This window comes from Cupressus sempervirens, chromosome 5 (genome assembly GCF_028749045.1).
Source record: "Cupressus sempervirens isolate cs-2001-9-10 chromosome 5, ASM2874904v1, whole genome shotgun sequence".
Lineage (NCBI taxonomy): Eukaryota > Viridiplantae > Streptophyta > Pinopsida > Cupressales > Cupressaceae > Cupressus > Cupressus sempervirens.
The window spans coordinates 501,902,835-501,925,812 of NC_143122.1; positions in this window are offsets into that span (position 1 = coordinate 501,902,835).

Sequence of the window (22,978 nt, forward strand, 5' to 3'; positions counted from 1 at the left end):
CATAAAATATATGGCACCTATCAATACATGATTATGTTGAAAAAGTGCTCTTTATTAATTAGAAGGGTAATCTCCAAAAAAAATCAGTTACAAAATTGATTATTTATGACAAAGCACATTTGGTGAGAAGGGTATTTTCAAGATTCAATTATCCAAAAGAAAGCTGAAAGACATCATCTAAAATCTACTTAAGATAAAATTCTCGACAAAGAGAGGGATTAGGATTGCTTTCTAAGGAAGACTTTGTGCTACTGGAGGGGATTTTAGGGTGTTGGTTTCTTTTTTCTTTGAGACTTTGAGAAATGAAAAAGGAGAATATATTTCTATTTGTAATTGTAATGTAATGTGAGGGAGTAGATTTTATTTTTAGCATAGATAGTTGAGCCTGTGAGCTTATCTATTTTGGTATTGAATGGATAAAGGAAGCATTAGTAAATCTGCGAATTTTCTATTGTTTTCTTAGATTGTATCCAATTATGTTTTGAATATAATTATTTTTAGTATCATGGGCAAAAATCTGTTGTTAATTCTAGAATTTTAGTTTTCAGATTAAGCTACTCATTGAAAGAAAATGTATACTCTTCATGTTGTCTCAATTAGTCTTGGTTTGTGGATATGAGGAAGTGGTCTATGTATCCGTTTCTTATGGTCACCTTTGATTTATATTTAAAGCTTCAACATCTATTCCATGCCTATGAATAGATGTTTGAATACCTTATTTTCTTTCAGGGTAAAAGCATCCCTGTAGTTAATCTTGTAAATTCATTTCAAACCTTGTACGAGGAGCTGTACCCTAGATAATTTTGAGGATGCTTATGCATTTTAATTGAAAAGCAATCCAACTATTAGTTACATATATTTGTCTTCTTGGTTTGGGCATTTCAAAATCATTTTAAGGTTAGTTTTTTAAAAGAAAAATCTATTCACTAACAAAAATATTAATTAATCTTAACCAATTAAAACATTTATCAACCTTAATTAATCTTAACCATTCAATCAAAAAAAATAGAAACCATAACAAGATGCACATACACAATTACACCAGACTTGTTAACTAGTGAAACTCTTGATTAGAGAGAAAACCCCATTGGGGGTGGTACCCACAAGATGATGTACTAATATAATTATTCCTTGTTAGAGGATAGACCCTGTTAGGATTCTATTATAACATTTAGTACATATGAGCCACTGTTAGGAGAATTTGAATCCCTGTTAGGAGATTCTTACCTTGTTAGGATTTGTGCCAACCCTATAAGGAGTTGAAGAAGATAGAAGGACCCACTATCCAAACAACTTATGGGGCAAGACCACTGAACTTCACTATCCAACTAATCTCTCAACCTTTCCTTGTAGAATAATTATTTGTACTATTATTTATCCTCTTTCCTCTATCTTTTGAATCAAATCAATCACTGTCAGATCTTGTAGATGAGGTCACAAACCTCAGATCCAAATGCCAAACTACAGATCCCGAAATAAAGCCTTGGAAACAAAGTTTTCTCCAACTTTGTTCTGCTTGGCTTATCTTCACATATCAAGTTGATTACTTAGCATTCATATATTTTCCTCTCTTCATAATTTTTTTTATAAAAAAGGAAAATGCCCTTCCTTTATATCGAATCCATAAAACAATTCCCTTGAGTTGGCTATTAAGAAAATGTTTTACTTAGCAATAACATTAATATGTCACCTTGTAACTTGAATAACTTTCCATATGTTTAATATTATGATGAGAAAGCTTAGTCACATCTCCAACATGTATTCTACATGTCTTTAACTTTGCTTCTTAGAATAACAACTCTGCTAAGAGATATAACAAGTTTACTAGAATATGCTTTTGTAAACTCTATCTCAAAACAATCTTCACCAAAACTTGCATAACTACTTCCAGACTTAATATCTTTTGCACCCAAGGTGAAATATATATACTAGAAATTTAGTAGTATCTCCCATTAACCTCACTAGTGAAAATACTGAATGATATGTCTATACCAACTTGATCTTTACCATTGTTCTTCTATCAGATACCATAGAAAACTGCTACGTTGACATCAATGACAAACATAATCATGAATATAACATATCATCATAATAATGATCTAATCATGTTTCTAAAATACTCTCCCATAGGAATATCATCAGCATTCATGCTTCCAACAATCTCTCCCTTTGGCATTGATGGAAACATAGATGAAGAACATCTAGTTCCAAGAATACCAACTGTTAAAGATGGTTATCCTTTCTTTTCAAATCCATTTCATCAATCATACTGGCTTCTATGTTCACACACTTCTCCCCCATTGATATACCTCAATGTGCTCTATATCAAAATGTTTTTCATGATCTAATCTCTCCCCCATTGACATAAATGTCAAAGGTTTCAGCAACCATCTATCATTAAATCCTATCAATCTCTACAACAACTGTCTCTCACATGCTCAAGTGTCGAAAGACACTATTTGAAACAACATCTATCAAGAGTCCTAAATGATTATGTCCATCACATATACTCCCCCATATAGGAAGCATCAATATTCAGTCCAGACAAATAATAATGCTCTGTGCCACTGGACTGATGCACTCTTGCATCATCTACTTTGATGTAGGTAGGGGCATAACCCCTAGCATACCTCGCAAATACTCAAAAGTCTCTCTTTGGTAAGAGGATTAGTGAAAATATCTACAATTTTCTATTTGGTGCTTACATACTCTAATCTAATTTCCTTTTTTGCAACTTTATCTCTCAACATGTGATATTTGATAGAAATGTGTGTAGTCTTAGAATGCAACACTAGATTCTTAGACATATTTACTGTGCTTGTTTTACCACAATGTATGACAACATGTTCACTAAATTCTATCCTTATATCCTTTAGCATGTGCTTCATCCAAACAACTTGATTACAATTGTTTGTTGCTGCAACATATTTGGCCTCTACTCTACTTTATGAGATGCAATCCTACTTCTTGCTTAACCAAGAAACCAATCTTCTTCCAATAAAAATGCTCCACCACTAGTGATCTTTCTATCATCCATTCTGTCTACCCAATCAGCATCAGTATAAGCATATAAAGTGAACTCATTAGATTTGTCATACCACAATCTAAACTTTGGTGTTCCCTTCAGATATCTAAATATCCTTTTAACTATTGCATAATGTGTTTCTCTAGGATCAACTTGAAATCTTGCAACAATTCTAATTGCATTTGCTATATTTGGCCTTTGTGTGAGTCAGATATTGTAATCCTCCAATCATAGATCTATACTTCTTCTGCTCAATTGTAGGTGTCTCATCCTTTGTAGATAACTTAAGTTCAGTTATCATAGGTGTTCCAATTAATTGGTTTACATGTTTCTAAACCAAACCTTTTCAATAGATCTTTCAAATACTTAGTTTGAGAAGTAAAGATTCCTTCTTTGTCCTGCACAATTTGTAATCCTAGGAAGTATTTCATTTCCCCTATCATGCTCATTTCAAATTCCTTCTTCATTTCTTCTGCAAGCTTGTCACTTTCATTATCATCTCCTCCAAATATGATATCATCAACAAATATTACCAAAATCAACAATCCATCATTTATTTCTTCCAAGTATAGATTACTATCTGTCATACCTTTGCTAAATCCAAGTTTTGTCAAATGCTTGTCCCACCTTGCATATGAGGCTCTAGGTGCATGTTTTAATCCATACAATGCTTTCTTCAATCTACACACCATTTCCTTGTCTTTTCTTAAAGGAAAACCTTCAGGTTTTTCTATGTATACCTCTTCTTCAAGTTCTTCATTCAAAAATGTTGACTTGACATCTATCTAATACACTTTGAATTTCTTATGTGCTGCATAGGCTAAGAATAATCTTACCACTTTAATTCTTTCCATGAGAGTATAGGTTTTTTCATAGTCTATTCCTTCTTGTTGTGAGTAACCCTTACATACCAATCTTGCTTCGTTCCTTACAACTTTGACTTGTTCATTCATCTTGTTCCTGAATACCCAATTTGTTCCTATCACATTCTTTTTTGCTGGTCTAGGGACCAATTCCCATGTCTCATTCTTCACTATATGATCCAATTCTTCTTTTATAGCTTGCTTCCAATAGTCATCTCTACATGCCTCCTCTGCATTCTTTGGTTCTATTTGAGATATCAGACATAGTTCTTCATTGATTCAACTTCTTGTCATCACACCTTTATCTTTGTTGCTGATGATTTGCTTTGGTGGATGATCCTTTGTCATATTCTTACTGTTGTGGTGTCCACAACACACGCCCCATTTCTCAATAGGAATGGGGACCCCTTACTTTTTTTGACTCCCAGACTCATAGTTTAGGAGTCAAGGGAAGAAATTTTAGTTAGGAGCCTTAGAGTTTTAAAAAAAATAAAATAAAATCATCTAGTACGTGCATCGAAGTGCGACACACTTGCAAAAGGGAGAGAGGGTTATAAAACCCTCCCTCCCCTACTTTCTGGCTCATTTTTCACAAGAGCAAGGAGGGAGAGGTAAGTTCCTTCCTCCCCCCCTCCTATTTTTTTCAAGTCGTGCGCACGTGGTGCATTGCACCACTGCGGCACTCTCGTGAGCGACACCCACGTCGAGTAGCACAACGCCCTTGTACCCATTTGTGCGCATGCAGGTGGCGCTTGTACCCCTTTTGGGGGCATGCTTGGGTGCTACATGCCACTCCTTCCCATGCGAGAGTAGCACTGAAATGGATGCGCACACGCGCTACGCGCGGGTGGTGCCTATGCCTGATCGCACCGCTTTTGGGGGCACACTTGGGCACCACACACGACTCCTTCTGACAGGTGCGTAGCCACACACAGTGCCTTTTTGGGCCCATGCACGGTATGCTTAGCTGTGTATCTGTGCACCACCGTGCCTCTACCCACACACACCTCATTTTTTTTATTTTTAGTTTAATTAGTTTTTTTTTTTAAAATAATAATAATAATTTTAAAAAAAAATTTAAAAAATTTAAAAAAAGAAAAAAGATAAAAACAAATAAATAAGTTCCCTAGGGGGACATTTTTTTTCTTTTTTATGTTTTTTTTAATATATCCAATAATTAATCATGTTTTTCTTTTTCTTGTGACGTGCAGGTAATATAATCAAATGGTGTCCACATCCAGACCAACAGTGAAACCAATTTTGTATAAGTTCCAAGGCATAACCCCAAAATCACGATTGCACAATGAGTACTTTGAGATCAAAGATACAGAACTTGGACACATGGACTTGGGAGAGTTCTTAAGAGTTTGTAACAATCCAACTAAAAGGTCATCATTGAGATCTGCCCTAATCCATTCTAGATTAGTAAGTGCAGCATCACATCCCGGGACCATGCAGTCAGCTGAATTAATTATGACCCTATCTCGACATTTTGTTCCTGATGGAAGGGTGGTAAAGAGCATCACTAGGGAAGTGGTCTTGGATCTATGACCTGATAATATCGAGAGAGTTTTTCATCTACCTAGAGCTGATCAGTTCATCAGACTTTCATATGAAGCAGCTGAGAGGTGGCATAAGGATCATTACTAGGAGGCCATTGACATCATATATTCCTCATACTTCATTGAGAAACCACCTCGGGGGAAGACAATCAACAAAGTGGATATGACTCGAAGATACATGAAGGATGACATTGGATATTCAATCATTCTCCTAAGTAGAGTTATGAGATTGCTGCAGTAGGTCATCTCACTCCATTCATGGTCAACTTCATTGAGACCATTAAACATGCAAAGATGCCACTGGATTGGGCCACCACACTTAGTGAGAGGTTGTGTGACCAGTTGTAGATAGTAAAGGACAAGAAGAAGTTCTATTTGACTTCTTATGTGGTATATCTACTTGCAACAAGGGAAACTAACTATCGTGAGTTATACAAGAAGGGTAGTATGCAGGATCCTAATGCATGGTCATATATAGTCTACCCTCAACTAGTGAAGAAGAAGCTCTCACCACAGAGCAAGGAGTATAGAATTGTGAACGATGCCTTCAACTTTGCCATCATTCAATTCATCGAAGGGGATTATGGGAAGAGATTTTCTGATGAGGCCAAGATGTAGATCACAACTCTCGGTGCATATTTCATCCAGTTCTAAACATTCACATACATTTGGGTTGGTGGTGCATCCATCCATCCAAAGAAGCTCCCAAAATACCCAAGTGACAAGTTAGTTCTGATGGAAATATCCTAGCAGATTGAGTCAGCTTATGAGAGGATCAAAAGAAAATGGAGGCCTTGTTGGGAATGGCCTTTTGTAATAAGAGCATACCAGGTAAAGAGAAAGTAGGATATCCTAACTTTAGAGTGGGAATGGGAGAGTTATCCTCTTGAAGAATATAACTCTCCTTGGCCATTCTTCGACAATGTTGGTAAAGTGGAAAACCTGGCAAGAAAAGAGTTCTACCACGAGGATGCCATTGAAGATCATTAGATGAATGCCAAAAATGACTATGATGTTCGTACCAAGGACTATTGTAGAATGACTTTGTATTTAGTGGAGAAGGCTCTCCATTTGACCATCCTGGATGAGATAAGGCTACAAGACTCACAGGAGCTACTAGATCCCTTATTCAATATAGATAAAGTTGGCGAGAGGCCCATCATGAATGCAAAATTGAGTGAGAGGAAGGAGATGATATAAATCATCGGATGAGACATGTCATTAGAATGACAAAGAGTTGGATCAAGAAACCCTTTCCACTTGATCCAATTTTGGATACAGTGATATTTCATGCACATGCTCGCCCAGAAAGGGTAAAGGGGAAGAAAGTCATAGTTCCTATCTTTGTGCTCTAGTCTCCTATTAGGCCAGAAATAGTCTACTAGCTTGATCGTCTAGTGGGATACTACCATCCTTCAGAGAAGAAAAAGGAAAAGAGGAAGAGAGCCTCTCCTCAGAGGATTCATGCAGAGCATTTTGAAGAACAATCCCCTTTTCAGCGATAGGAATCTACTCCCCAAGAACCCCAAGATGGTGGAGCTTCTCATATCCAGGTTGAATTTCCATTGCCTCCAATTTTGTTGAGTCAACAAGAAGAGGGAGAAATTCTAGATACATCCATTCATCCAGTGCATGAAGAGCCTGCTTCTCCTCTGATTCCATAGAAACAAAAGAGGATCAAGGTTAGAATGAACAAGAGGCAAAGAGTTCGTAAAAGATTATTGCCTAATCTCTCTATTCTTGAAGCTGTTCTTGAGGAAGAATGAGATGAAGGGGAAATAGAGTCAGATGAAGAGGAGGAGCATGTGCCTCTACAAAGGAGAACTCAGCTGGCCAAAAATACAGAATTGGAAAGAAAGAAGAGTGTCAAAAATACCCCACCACCCACCCAATCTAAAATGGTAGAACTCTCTTCTTCAGAAGATGAAGTACAATGATGGTTGAATGAGCAAAGGGAGCTAGGTGATGATGTTCTCTTGATCCTAGATTTTGATTTCATGCCAATAGGTATAGAATTGGTTGGAGATAAGATTAGAGATACTCCTACAGGTGAACTTCAATAGCAAGATTGGATGCAGATGCCACCTAAGACACAAGGTCCTCATCTCACTCCCCCATCTTCATCTCAGGTTATGATGGTAGATAAGGTTTCAGTAACACCTCCACTTTCGAGTTCGGAAGGAATTGTCATTACAAGGAGAACCAGAACTAAGGGTTACTAATGAGCCATCAAAAGAGGCACAGGTAGTAGAATGTATACAACAACCTTCTCAGGAAGTTGAGGATCAAACTAAGGGATCTACAGAAATTGGGACTACAAAAGTAGAACCTTCACAATAGGAGACTCCAAGCAAGAGCGATAGAGGGAAGGAGGTAGTTGAACACATCCCTTCATCATCTAGAGCCAATGTTATAGAAAGACATATCCCAAGATGGTTTTGGAAAGAGATAATGAGGAGTGCCAAAAATAAATTCTATGCTTTAGAGGATGATATTTGTGACATTGTAGAGATTTTGAACAAGCTTGACTCTACATTACATGATGCAACACCATTTGCATTCATTACTACTACCCAGAACCCAGACTTATTTGCACAAGTGGCTCACCCTCTGAAAGGTACAAATGAAGAAGCTATTAGCCTTGAGGACTATGAAGTGAAAGATATCATGTTAGGAAAGCCTACATGGGATACTGCCCAACAGATGATGACTATGGGAGTCAATAAGGTTCTCAGCCATATGGAACAAGATGAGGTTGAAATTAGAACACTTCAAAGGCAAGTTGAGATATTAAAGGGATATTTAGCTGATGTTATTGGTCCTCTTGATTCTGAATGCCCTGAGGAGACTTTGAATACCATTCTTAGAGAAGGGGAAGGTGTATGACTTAGTCCATTTTTGAGAGCTTGTTAGGATTGGCGAGACAACCTTAAGGATAGAGGTGTTACTATAATCACAGGAAGTCTGAAGTTATTGCATGCTACACAAGAGAATGTTGATAAGATCATGGCAATTTTTAGGCAGGACTTCAGTATTATGGATGAGGTACGGGAATGGAGCAAGGATTTACAAACTCTACAAGCCATAGAAGGGCAAAGGTACCGCATTATGATTAATGTATATATCAGAGAAGAGTTAGACATGATAGATGATTGGATAGAAAAGATTGAAAATGGAAATAAAGTGATGGAAACATTGCATAATGACATACATAGGCTCAAGGACCAAACTCGAGAGTGAATTTTGGAAGCAAAAAAGTTGTACAGTGATGCATGCTTGGACATTTTTGAAGATGAAGAATGAGAGAAGCTTTTACTAGTTGAGGTAGTTGTGGAAAATTTTAGAAAGACTTTAGAGGAAGCATCCAATGATGAAGACATTAGACAAGCCTTCGAGATAGAGGAATCACTATTAGAGTTGGACACCAAACTTAGAGATTTTGCACAAACTCGAATTGAGGTGGAAAACTACAGACAGAAGGTCAAAGACAAGTATGAGGCTTTGGATCTTCCCGATGCTGTTAAGATTACTGAGATTATAGAGAAATTCAAGGGCAAACATCCAAACATATCTTTAAGATAAATATGAGAAAAATCCAGATGCCAAAATTTCAATTTTGACACTTAGTAAAATTTTGAGATTTTTGACCCAATCAAGGTCCACAGCTCTACAACTCTACAATTCAAAGGCGCATCGACAGTTGACTACCAGTTCCAAAAATAACACTTTCCATGCATCGGGAGCACATTCTACGGCAATTTAACTCTCTCACATGCCTAGTGAAGGGGCAACTTCTATTTTTGGTGTCTCCATGCACTTCTACTTTGACTGATGGCTTCCTCCTACTTTCTCTTTCATGCTTTTATTGTTTTTGACATGTAAAGGGCTCATGCATCCAATTAATGAATAAAATATGGATGGGGTCCCTCTAAGCACCAATTAGATTATCAGTTTGTATATATTTAGTTTGTTTAAATGTTTTAAAAGCATTTTATTCCATCAAGATATCTCTCACTCTCAACAAAAATTGAGGAGACGATTTCTTATAAATACCACATTGTAAAATGTAACAAAGGCCGCCGTTATTATGCAATAAAATTATGCTTTTGATGCTAGCATTTGGAGTGTAGTTATTCTTTCCTAAATGTGTCATTGTTTTGTGGATTTTATTCATGAGATGTTGATTGAGCCAAAGGTTTATTTCATTTTTTTTTGTTGTGCGATCTTTTAGTTCTGGTGTTTGCTATAGATATATGAATTTTGCTAACATAATGAGCTTGAGAAGAGATCAACTGATTGTGTCTACATAGCTTTTTGTCTCACATGAGTGCACTTTTCGTGGCCTTGCGATTTGATGAAGAGTGAAACATCATTTGATTTATTAAAGATTCTTGCCGGCGATTGCATCAGTGGATTCTAGGAAGCACTGCTCCTATTTACATTGGTTTTCTACCAATTTCTTTGAAAGTTTAACTCACAGCATGTTGTGTTTTGTAGCTTATGTACGTTTAGGAATTTCAATTTCAAGTTATTTGATTTCATGTTATTTTCTTTCAATTTAATTATTTTCTTTGCTAACCCCCTATTAGAATAGGACCTCATAGTAGCTGCATTGTTAGAGTTGCATTCATTGAAAAAATAGAAAATACAAAAATATTGTTCTTTTGGTGTGATATTTTGAGACAGCGAACAGATTTTACTTCAATTCCAAGATAAAAGATTTTTTTAGAACCAATAAAGGCCTCCTCATGAACACTCACATTTATCTTCTAATGAGCAAATTTTGGTACGTTGCAAGACAAACACTGAACCTTGGAGCAGATCCTTTAAAAAGATTTTCTTTTCAAGAGAGGAATTAAACTATGGATTCCTGTCGTTGACCTTGTGCAAAATGAATGCCCAACACTTACTAGAAGTAGGAGTTGTATCTCATCTCTTAGCTTTGTTCTAGGTTTCAATATTTGTTCCTACCTTTGATCACCTTCATTCTACAAATCATTGTTAGTCTCAAAGAAAACTTCATTATTCCTTGGTTTAGTAACAACAACATTCTCATCATTAGAATTGTAGTCAACTATTTTGTAATGCCTCGCCCGGAGATACTTGGAAACAAGGGTTCAAATCAAGCAAAGATATTTTTTTTTACAAGTATGAATGCACATGACAACATCATATAGGGATCACAAAGATCACAATGGAAGACTTCACCACAATCACGAAAATCAATAGATCTCTGAACGCCAATACCAAACTGACACATGCAAATGAAAATTAAAAAAAAACCACCAAAAACAAGATGAGGGCTCAAGAAATGACCACTCATCAACAAAACACCAAGCTGGGGTAAAATACAGAATCCTAAAATTTGGCTAAGCCTGAAATCTTGAAGCCCTGAAATTTCCTAGAATCCTTAACTTATCTCTGAGAGCTCTAAAATCTATCTCAAAAGATTTGTCGCATTTATTAAAATATATCTTAAGTATAAGAAATTAACTTATACTTAAACGATATATTTTAAAACTCGAAGGACTAAAATAGAAATATGAAAATTGGATTTCAAGAGAAACAAACAGAATTCAAAATGCAACAACATACGATCGAAGAACACCCAAAAGGGTAGCCAAATCAACCCTCAAAATGTTTGGAACACGACGAAAAGTGCCCGCTGTCCACCCGCGCAGGTTTTTACCAAAAACCATGTGACATTTCTTACTAAGGGAGGGCAACACTTCTCCTTAAAGCGTGCGACACTTTATCAGTGTCGTACAACATTTCTCAAGAAGGCATGCGACACTCTTCTAGTGTCGTATGACATTTCTCAAGAAGGTGTGCGACACTCTTCTAGTGTCATACGACATTTCTCAAGAAGGCGTATGATACTTTATAGTATCGTACGACACAATTTGCATGGGCATGCGATACATTTTTAATGTCGCACCATGCTGAACAATTGTCACCCAAAGAACATGAAAACACTTCAAGAAACACAAAAGACCAACAATTGACCAAAATAGAGAAAATAACATACTGAAATAAATATCGAAGAGAACAAAAGAAACAACACAATGTACATAAATACATCTTAGGAACAAAAAAAACCAAACTAAGTACATGGATCCTCCCATTTGTCAATAGTATTATAAGACCATCATGGGTCCTAGCCATCCCCTGCGCATAACATCCCAAGCCACCGATCAAATCATCGGTATTGTCGTAATAGGGACGTCACTACTAAAAACATGCACAATATTAGCATAAGGAAATCTAATATGCTAGTGATAACACATAAGATAATCCTACAGTAGATAACATCACCTATCACATGCTAAACAATAGTAAGCAACAAATATATTACTAAATCAAATAACATCATCTAATCATATGCTAAACATCATGATAAGGGAATGCATCAAATAAACTAACATCATCTAAACATGATATACAAGTATCCCAATGAAATTACAAATCACAAGAAAGCATACTCTAGAACACAAAGTATCAAGTGAAGACATCCAGCAATGGTCACACTAGGACAGAAGATCATCTCTGTACACTGATCCCTAGCAGTGGTGAAGGTAGCTATGCCTCCCAACCATGTGAAACCTGTAGGTCCACACGCACTATGCTGATGGAGATAAAGATCCAACCACAAACACACATAAAGCACAACATCCAAGGCTAACACTCACGCCAGATAGTATGATGGTTGTAACCAAGAACCTAAGATAATGCAAGGAGTACAGGTCCTGGTCAGACACTCAAAAGGCTACTAAGCAGGGGCTAACATCATGGAGAGTCACTTGGCATTGAAAAACCCAAGCTCAAATTGTGTTTCCTCAAACTTACATAGGTGCTCACACATTGTGTCCTCGAACTTAATTGGGTGCTCACACATTTTATTATCTTAAGTTTTATTAACATTCATAGATTTTCTTTAGTTATCACTTATTTAAAACTTCCTCTGCCAACCCTATGGGACTGAGGTCACCAGGCTGCAAGATAGAAGCCCCCTCCATATGCTACCCTACCCTACCCATGCTCATCCTATGACAAGTGCCCGTGGGCATGCATACTCCCATCCCAATGCCAATGATCATAACTTCTGACAAATCCATGAAAGATCGGGCTTGGTAAGTCACCCAACAAATGTACGTGCACGTACTCGTGTGTAGCACACCATCATCACAAATATCATAACATAAGGATAGGAATGAGAACACAATGCAAAACAAAACACCCAACTGAAAGCAACTCAAGAGGATGGATTCTACATGAATCCCAAAGCCAATAAAACCATACATCATAAAATCACTCAACTGGCCTCAATCCAAGAGTATGGATTCTACATGAATCCCAATGATGTAACAAGACCAAAAGTCATGAACTTACTCAACCGGTCTCAATCTGAGAGTATGGATTCTACATGAATCCCAATGATGTAACAAGACCAAAAGTATTGAACTTACTCAACCAAACACAACATCAGGAGTACGGATGCAACACACATCCCAATACAACATAAAAGTGCAGAAGTGGTCTGACTGATATCCAAATGAATCATCCAAGTCCACGACCCACATTATGCGAAGAAAACTTGAGAAAATAGGGCAGCACACAAAACAAGGTAAAAATCTTAAATTTTAGAAAAATTCCAAAATTAAAACCCATTTGGCCTTTGGGTTCAAAAACCCCAAAAATCCAAAAATAAAAGGAATCGGACACCGTATGCAAAAATGGCCAGCATAATGGCCCAAAAACCCAAACCCTCATCTCGAAAAATAGGAAAATGTTTGTACCTGCCCAACCGAGTAGAACTAACATACAAAAATAGAGGAGAACACTAGTTCTCAGCCTCCAAACAAATGGCTACCAAAAAAAGAAGCAGAAACAATAAAACGAGAAAGCCCTACCTTATAGCCAAAAGGGCAAAACGGGAATCTAAACCATAAAATAAATATCTCGTAGAAGTAGCTGAAAATTCCTCATAAATAGTAAATCCTCATAAAGAGGATTTTGGGTTTTACTCTCCAACTTTCCAATTCGAAAGTGAGAAATGAGGAATTAAATTCCTTTTTGGATACTTATTCACTTTTCGGGTGAATAATCGATTAGAGCATTTAACTGGCCAATCTAGTTAAACCCTGAATCTACCCAAATGAAAATAGGTTATTCCTATAAATAGGAATTCATCTATGGAAAAGCTGCTAGAAATTAAAATAAATCAATTAAAAAGCTTGAAAACCCAAAAACATATAAATCTCCTTAATAACTTTCGTGACAATGTGAACCTCTAAATGCACAAACATGCTTACTGGTCTAATCACATAATGTAAATGAGTTCAGATTTAATAATCACCGAAAGGTTTAATTTAAACATTTTAATAAAGGATATGTCAACAATATAAGGACAACATTGGTAAAATATGAATGGCCGAATCACTAACTCCATGTGCCACTGCCAGGGATATAAATCTTGCACACTAAACAACACGATCAAGTGCAATTACATATAATAAAATAGCCAAAGCAATAAATGCATTAAATCACCTAATTTAATCATTTAATTAATTATATTAAAATAATCTATTTACATCACTCACATTCGCATAAAGCATAACAACACAGGAATTAAGTAAATAACCATAGCATTAAATCCATCACATAACATAATCAGAGGTATGTCCAAAAACCAAATAACCAGATATTATCATAAAACACATTGTCATCTCAAAATGGCATCGTCATGCAATATGATTAACTGAACAACATAGTAGTCTAAAATCTATGATACTAGAATCAAGGTGTAACATCTAACCCTCAAGTCCTCTCAAATATAAAGCATCACATAAGAACAGATATCTCTTAGACCAAAATATAACAAGGTAAATGTCCGTAGCACAAAACCAAATAATCCCACATGAACAATCCATTTCTAATTACTTAAGCATTTAATAATGATTGATTACAAAATCAACAAAAAGACACTTAAAACACATAAGCAAAAATAGTCATAAACATGACTAACCACTACTACAGGAACCTAGTCCAGTGTAGTATGGTAATAGAACATAGTGCAATCTCTACACACATCTTAGGGTAATCAAAGAACAACCTCATGATACCACATCGATCTTGGTAACCACTGGCACTAACCTCAGTGAACCAAAAATCACAACATAATCTCATAGGTCAGTCAAAAGCATAAACAAAGCAACTGATACAGAAACATAAATCCAAACACCTCGATGGTGTAGACCACTCAGGGTCACAATCATGATCCCATTACAACAAAAGATCAGCAAGGTTGCATCCGTTAGGATGACTTATAGAAGTCAAATGGGAGAGGCACTACATCATCCCCCCCAAAGACTAGGCTTACTCCTGGAAGCTTGAAATCTAAGAATAGAAACCAAACACACTAGAACCAAAATCCAAAATTGAGCAAAAGGAATGACTCATCAAACTCTCCACAAGTCAAATCAGATCACTCCAACATACTCAAACCATCACATTAACCCCCAAATAGGTTAACCACAAGAGAATAGGTGTCCCACAGACACAAGGTCTTCCAACAAGGAACCTCTTATGCGCTAGGAAAAACCCATCTAGCCATAAAGCTAACAATACAAGGTAAGGAACAAGCCACTTTACCTTGTCAACAGGTGCCCAACAAAACATGCACCTACCACAAGACCAAAAACAAGGTCAAAACATAGCACACTTCCAACAAAAGTTGGAATCATGGGGAATAACCATCCCAAATTCCCAAGAATACTATCATGTCACACATGATCATTCTGGAATCCACATAAACTCACCCTTAGAACAAAGCGGATGATAGTTTACCAACAAAATGACACACTTCAAAAGACTACTCAACACCAAGCATAGTAGCACAACACCTCTCCAAGGTACAAAAGCTCAACTAACACTGGGAACTAGGGTAACACAACCCAACCAGACAAGATATCACCTTCTAACAAGGTTCAAAAACTTTCGTCAATGGACACAATCATTTAATGTCTACATACCAACTCATGAGATGGTAACATGTGTCCAACGATACCATGTCCCTCTAGCACCATGCTAGGAAAACTACACCCAAACTACCACTAAACTCAATCTCTAGCCTCAAGTCAACGGTTAATGAGAAAACTTGAATGAGACAATCCACATGAAGATATAAGCTTAGGGAGAAGGATACTATAGAGTATTAGGACTGAGAGGGAGTCTCTCTCAACCTCTACACTAAATCAGCCCAAGACGCATTAGGGAACTCACAATTTCCCCAACCATCAACATACCCACAAGAGAACACTAACTGAGCTAGTAGCATAACCACAGTAGCCTACTCTCACAAGAGAGAAAAGGATACAGAGGTGCACCCAAGACAACATCCAAAAAGGAGAATCTAGACTCATCAAAGAACTAAGTCACTCCCAAACAACAAGGCAACATCATCCTCAAACAAGGAATGCTCACAAACCACACTACACCTCACAAGGGTGGTTCTGTGCTACAAAAAACACACAAACCTCAGCACAAACTCCAACAAGTACCTAGTAGATTATGAAGACAAGATAACTCTTCTATTATGAATAACATGAAGAGTTAAACTTCTCCAATGTCCATAAATATGATATGTCATGATTGAATTGGCCTCTACTCAAAAAGGTACATGGAACATCGATCAGAAACTCCAGAAGCCATAGCTTTCACATCCAGACTTGGATTTAATCCATTTGAAAAGCGTCAAAAAAAATCCACAAGGACTACAACAAGATGGAGCTAAGAGAGACCTAAGACCTACAATTTGAGTCACCACTCAAAAAAAAACCACAAAGGCAAAACATAATAGTTTTGGCCACCAAGACAAGTGACGGACAAAACGTCCAAATCCACACAAGAGAACACATGCCCAAAACAAAATAAGACATGGAATGAAAGGTAGTTCACACATTGATACCATCATTACTTATCTCCCATAAATTTGTTAATTAAACATAACATAAGCACTAATGCATAATGAAATTGAAATATTTTCAAGCAAGGGTTCAAGAGTCACCATAAAGAGAGTACATATCTTTCAATTTATTTCAAAAATAACATTAACAACTTTAAATCTATCAAAGACACACTAGCATGTTCTCCATGATATTATCCCTTGTACGTACTACTAGAGATTTGAGATGAACATGATAGAGTCACAACACACAACTAGGCAGCAGTAAAACACATCCAGAATAGTCATCAAGAAATATAATCAAAAAGCCCAAATGGGAGAATTATCAATTTCAATAGTAAGTACCAAAAAGAGCTCACTTCAATAATAAGTCAAATGTGACAACTGTCACAGAGAGAGCGATAGATAAAATTTGATGACTACTCCAAGAGACGAAAATACTGAAAACCAATGCTAGCCCAACAACATGAGGAAAGTACCTCTAGCCAATAAGAAATAAGGCCTCAAACATATCATATTACAGGTGATGACTGAGTATAGTCACACAAGAGGGATAAGTCACCACACAATGCTAAGGAATACATCATCCTAACAATGTTAGAGAACACATTCACACAAATCAAGCAGTATACCAACAGTAACCTCATGCATATGCAGACAACAATAATTTCCTTAATTATTTTCCATGCAATGCAACATTTAAATATCCATCAAATTAATAGAGTTTTACATAAGCTTAAGAAGCAATCAGATTGGGGACTTAAGTCATTAACCCAAAGATACAATGCAAACCTATTTCTTTGCAATGATTCACCATAACACTTGTTTTCAATGAAAAGAACCATTTCATTATTATAATGACATAACACAGAGTCACAAATAAGATTCATCTATCTACTTGCAATTAGGAGAAAATAGGGAAACAATGCACCTACTCCACAAGGAGAAACAAAAGAGGCACTCAAAGCCAACACATGGACACCAATCAGTGGCTCCATTCAAAAAGGGTCACACAAGAAACCAACCAACAAGGTACATCGACACAAACAACAAAACAAGGAAGAATAACTTCCTTCTCCTCACACAGATCTAGTTGCATCTACTGGACAAGCAAGTCCATCACGAGTAGATACCAAAGCAACAAAGATCATGAGTTCTCACCAAGACACTCACACTCAACCAATGCAGCAACAACTACAAGGGCAACATAAACACAAAGATCTAAATGTTTGAACCAGGCTCTGATACTAGATGTAATGCCTCACCCAGAGATCCTTGGAAACAAGGATTCAAATCAAGCCAAGATATTTTTTTTACAAGTATGAATGTACATGACAACATCATACAGGGATCACAAAGATCAGAACGGAAGACTTAACCACAATTCTGGCAACCAACAGATCTCTGAACGCCACTACCAAACTGACACACACAAATGAAAACCAAAAAAATACCACAAACAAGATGAGGGATCAAGAAATGACCACTCATCAACAAAAAACCAAGCTAGGGTAAAATGTAGAATCCTGAAATTCAGCTAAGCCTGAAATCCTGAAGCCCTGAAATTTCCTAGAATCCTTAACAAAGCCTAGTTATGATCTAGGGACATGTGGGTTATGAACCCACCACGCTTTTGCTATGCCACTCTGATGTAGTGCCTCTCCCATTTGACTTCTATAAGTCATCTTGATGGATGCAACCTTGCTAATATTTTTTTGTGATGGAATTATGATTATGACCCTGAGTGTTCTACACCATCGAGGTGTTTGGATTTATGTTTCTATATTAGTTGCTTTGTTTATGCTTTTGACTGACCTATGAGATTATGTTGTGATTTTTGGTTCATTGAGTTTTGTGCTAGTGGTTACCAAGATCGATGTGGTATCATGAGGTTGTTATGTGATTACCTTGAGAGAGATTGCACTATGTTCTATTACCATGCTACACTAGACTAGGTTCCTATAGTAGTGGTTAGTCATGTTTATGAATATGTTTTCTTATGTGTTTTAAGTGTCTTTTTGTTGATTCTATAATCAATCATTATTAAATGCTTAAGTAATTAGAAATGGATTGTTCATGTGGAATTATTTGGTTATGTGTTGCGGATATTTACCTTGTTATATTTTAATCTGAGAGATATCTGTTCTTATGTGATGCTTTATATTTGAGAGGACCTGAGGGTCAGATGTTACACCTTGATTCCAGTATCATAGATTTTAGACTACTATGATGTTTAGTTAATCATATTGCATGACGATGCCATTTTGAGATGACAATGTATTTTATAATGATATCTGGTTATCTAGTTTTTGGACATACCTCTGATTATGTTATGTGATGGATTTAATGCTATGGTTATTTACTTCATTCTTGCATTGTTATGCTTTATGTGAATGTGAGTGATGTAAATAGATTATTTTAATATAATTAATTAAATGGATAAATTAGGTGATTTAATGCATTTATTTCTTTGGCTATGTTATTATATGCAATTGCACTTGATCGTGTTGTTTAGTGTGCAAGATTTATATCCCTGGCAGTGGCACATGGAGTTAGTGATTTAGCCATTCATAATTTACCAATGTTCATCCTTATATGGTCGATGTATCCTTTAAATTAAACCTTTTGGTGATTATTAAATTCGAACTCATTTGCATTATGTGATTAGACTAGTAAGCATGTCTGTGCATTTAGAAGTTCGCATTGTCGTGAAAGTTATTAAGGAGATTTATGTGTTTTTGGGTTTTCGGGCTTTTTAATTGATTTATTTTAATTTTTGCCAGCTTTGCCATAGATGAATTTCTATTTATGGGAATAGCCTATTTTCCCTAATTGATTATTCACCCAAAAAGTGAATAAGTATCCAAAAAGGAATTTAATTCCTCACTTCTCACTTTCGAATTGGAAAGTTGGAGAGTAAAACCCAAAATCTTCTTCATGAGGATTTATTGTTTTGTTCGTTGTGGGAGCTACGAGCGTGGGATCATCGCGAGGTTGAGCTCATTGGATCCAGCTTGGGGAAACCTTGGATTGCCATGATTTTCAACTACTTCTACGAGATATTTATTTTATGGTTCAGATTCCCATTTTTCCCTTTTGGCTATGAGGTAGGGCTTTCTCATTTTATTATTTCTGCTCCATTTCTGCTTCTATTTTTGGTAGCTATTTGTTTGGAGGCTGAGAACTAGTGTTCCCCTCCATTTTTGTATGTTAGTTCTACCCGGTTGGGCAAGTACGAATATTTCTCTATTTTTCAAGATGAGGGTTTCGATTTTTGGGCTGTTATGCTGGCCATTTGTGCATATGGTGTCCAATTCCTTTTATTTTTGGATTTTTGGGGTTTTTGAACCCAAAGGCCAAATGGGTTTTAATTTTAGATTTTATCTAAAATTTGGAGTGTTTACCTCATTTTGTGTGCCGTCCTATTTTCTTGAGTTTTCTTGGCACAATGTGCGTCGTGGACTTGGATGATCCGTTTGGATATCAGTCAAACCACTTCTACACTTTTATGTTGCATTGAGATGTGTGTTGCATCTGTACTCTCGACATTGTGTTCGATTGAGTAAGTTCATGACTTTTGGTCTTGTTACACCATTGGGATTTGAATAGAATCCATACTCTCGGATTGAGGTCGATTGAGTAAGTTCATGACTTTTGGTCTTGTTACATCATTGGGATTTGTGTAGAATCCATACTCTTAGATTGAGGCTATTTGAATGATTTTATTATGTATGGTTTTATTGGCTTTGGGATTCATGTAGAATCCATCCTCTTGAGTTGCTTTTGGTTGGGTGTTTTGTTTTGCATTATGTTCTCATTCCTATCCTTTTGTTATGATCTTCACAATGATGGTGTGCCACACATGAGTACATACACATACATTTGTTGGGTGGCTTGCGAGGCTCGATCTTTCATGAATTTGCTAAAAGTTATGATCATTAGGGTTGGGATGGGAGTATGCATGCCCACAGGCACTTGTCGTAGGATAAGCATGGGTAGGGTAGGGTAGTATATGGAGGGGGCTTCTATCTCGCAGCCTAGTGACCTCAGTCCCATAGGGTTGACAGAGAAATTTTTAAATAAGTGATAGTTAAAGAAAATGTGTGAATGGTAATAAAACTTAAGATAATAAAATGTGTGAGCACCTGATTAAGTTTGAGGACACAATGTGTGAGCACTCATTTAAGTTTGAGGACACACGATATGAGCTTGAGTTTTTTGATGCCAAGCAACTCTCCATGATGTTAGCCCTTGCTTAGTATCTTTTTGAGTGTCTGACCTGGACCTGTACTCCTTGCATTGTCTTAGGTTCTTGGTTGTAGCCATCATACTGTCTAGCATGAGTGTTAGCCTTGGATGTTGTGCTTTATGTGTGTTTGTGGTTGGATCTTTATCTCCATCAGCATGGCAGGTGTGGACCTACAGGCTTTGTGTGGTTGGGAGGCATAGCTACCTTCACCATTTCTAGGGATCGATGTACAAAGATTATCTTCTATCCTAGTGTGACCATTGTTGGATGTCTTCACTTGATACTTCGGGTTCCAGAGTATGCTTTCTTGTGATTTGTGCTTTCATTGGGATGCTTGTATATCATGTTTAGATGATGTTAGTTTATTTGATGCATTCCCTTATCATGATGTTTAGCATATGATTAGATGATGTTATTTGATTTAGTAGTATATCTATTGCTTACTGTTGTTTAGCATGTGATAGGTGATGTTATCTACTATAGGTTTATCTTATGCATTATCACTAGCATGTTAGATTTTCTTATGCTGATATTGTGCATTCTTTTAGTAGTGACATCCCTATTATGACAATATTGATGATCTAGTCAGTGGCTTGAGATGTTACACACAGGGGATGGCTAGGACCCACGATGGTCTTATGATGTTATTGACGGATGGGAGGATCTGTGTACTTAGTTTTGTTGTTTTGTTCTTGATATGTATTTATGTACATTTTGTTGTTGCTTTTGTTCTCTTTGATGTTTATTTTAGTATGTTCTTTTCTCTATTTTGGTCAGTTGTTGGTCTTTTGTGTTTCTTGAAGTGTTTTCGTGTTCTTTGGGCAACATTTGTTCAGCATGGTGTGACATTAAAAATGTATCACACACCCATGCAAACTGTGTCATACTATATTGTAAAGTATCATATGCCTTCTTGAGAAATGTCGTATGACACTAGAAGAGTGTTGCATGCCTTCTTGAGAAATGTCATATGACACTGAAGAGTGTCTCATGCCTTCTTGAGAAATGTCGTATGACACTGATAAAGTGTCGCACACCTTAAGGAGAAGTGTTGCCCTCCCTTAGTAAGAAGTGTCGCATGGTTTTTTGTAAAAACTTGCACGGGTGGACAGAGGGCACTTTTTATCGTGTTCCAAACTTTTTGAGGGTTGATTTGGCTACCCTTTTGAGTGTTCTTCAACCCTATGCTGTTGCATTTTGAATTCTGTCAGTTTCTTTTGAAATCCAATTTTTGTGTTTCTATTTTAGCCATTTGGGGTTTAAAATATATCGTTTAAGTATAAGTTAATTTCTTATACTTAAGATATATTTTAATAAATGCGATGAATCTTTTGAGATAGGTTCCAGACCTCTCAAAGATAAGTTAAGGATTCTAGGAAATTTTAGGGCTTTAGGATTTCAAGCTTAGCTAAATTTTAGGATTCTACATTTTACCCCAGCTTGGTGTTTTGTTGATGAGTGGTCATTTCTTGAGCCCTCATCTTGTTTGTGATGGTTTTTTTGGTTTCCGTTTGCATGTGTCAATTTGGTAGTGGCATTTAGAGATCTATTGGTTGCCGAGATTGTGGTGAAGTCTTCCATTGTGATCTTTTTGATCCATGTATGATGTTGTCATGTGAATTCATACTTGTAAAAAAAAAATATCTTGGCTTGATTTGAATCCTTGTTTCCAAGGATCTCTGAGCGGGGCATTACATCTTCTTTCTTGTATCCTGAATTTTTCATCAACTCTTACACTTGCACTTTCAACAATAGTCTTAGTTCTTAGATTATAACATCTATAAGCTCTTCTTTCAATGAATAACCAAGAAACATACCTTCATCACTTCTAGCATCAAATTTACCAACATCATCATCTCTTTTGATTTAGCATTTATTGCCAAAAATTATGAATACTTAACTATAGGTGAGTGACCAAACCATAGTTCATAAGGGGTCTTGTTTGTGTCTTTCCTAACCTGCACTCTATTCATAGTGTAAATTTTTTTATTCATGGCTTCTCCAAAACATCTTGGATACATCATTCTCAGCTAACATAGCTCTTGCTTTTTCTATTACTGACTTGTTTCTTCTCTCTGCAATGCCATTTTGTTCAGGGGTTCTGGGAGCTGAAAGTTGTCTTTTGATTCCATTAGTTTTGCAAAAGATGTTAAACTCATTTGAAGTAAAATCTCCTCCTCTATTTGATCTTAAACATTTAATCTTCATACCTAATTCATTCTCAACTCTATTCTTGAATATCTTGAACTTGTCAAATGCCTCAAGTTTTTCTTTAAGAAATGCAACCCACATCATTCTAGAAAAGTCATCAACAAT